Here is a 1,026-nt window from a genome sequence, read left to right on the forward strand (position 1 = left end):
TATTGGGGGCTCTTAAATCTCTTATCACAATCCATATATTCATCCAGTGTGTCAAGCACATTTGCACATATGCCACCATCATTATTTTCAAAGCATTCTCTTCCCACTTGCGTCCCTAATATCTGCTCCCCATTTCTTCCCCCTACCCCGCTGCCCGCCCTCCCTCACAAACCCTTAATCAGTTACATATTATTATTTTCATATCTTACATCGTCCTCCATCGCCCCTCACCCACTTTTCCATGATTCATCCCCCCGGGAGGGGGTTATTTGTTGATCCTTGTGATCTACTCCCCCTTTCTCCCCCCACCATCCCCTAATCCTCCTGGTATCTCTACTTTCATTGTTGGCCCTGGGTGGTTTATCTATCCTGGATTCCCTGTGTAGTGGGCTCTTATCTGTAGCACTGTGCATGCTCTGGTCTAATCGGATTTGTAAGGTAGAATTGAGGTCATGCTAGTGGGGGGAAGGAAGCACCAAAGAACTAGAGGAAAGTTGTGTGTTTCATCAGTGCTATACTGCACCCTGACTGGCTCATCTCTTCCCAGTGACCCCTCTTAGGGGGATATCCAATTGTGTACAGGTAGGCACTGGGTCTCCACTCCATGCCCCTGCCCCCCACCCTTCCGTTCACCTTGGGTACGATTTTGTTCTGGGTCTTAGATGCCTGATATCTGATCCCATCGACACCGCATGATCCCACAGGCTGGTGTGCTTCTTCCATGTGGGCTTTGTTGCTTCTCAGCTAGATGACCACTTGTTTACCTTCAAGCTTTTCAGACCCCAGATGCTATATCTTTTGATAACTGGGCACTATCAGCTTTCTTCACATTTGCTTATGCGCCCATTTTGTCTTCAGCGATTGTGTCAGGAAGGTGAGCATCACAGAATGCCGGAATATTAGAACAAAGTGTTCTTGTGTTGAGGGAGTACTTGAGTCGAGGCCCAATGTCCATCTGCAACCTTAATTCTTAACATACAGATATGAGAACATAGTTCTGTTCCCCTCTCATTATATATATATTTA

The sequence above is a fragment of the Echinops telfairi genome, unplaced genomic scaffold, assembly GCF_000313985.2.
Source record: "Echinops telfairi isolate 266 unplaced genomic scaffold, ASM31398v2 ScPeMD7_2;HRSCAF=8, whole genome shotgun sequence".
Taxonomy (NCBI): domain Eukaryota; kingdom Metazoa; phylum Chordata; class Mammalia; order Afrosoricida; family Tenrecidae; genus Echinops; species Echinops telfairi.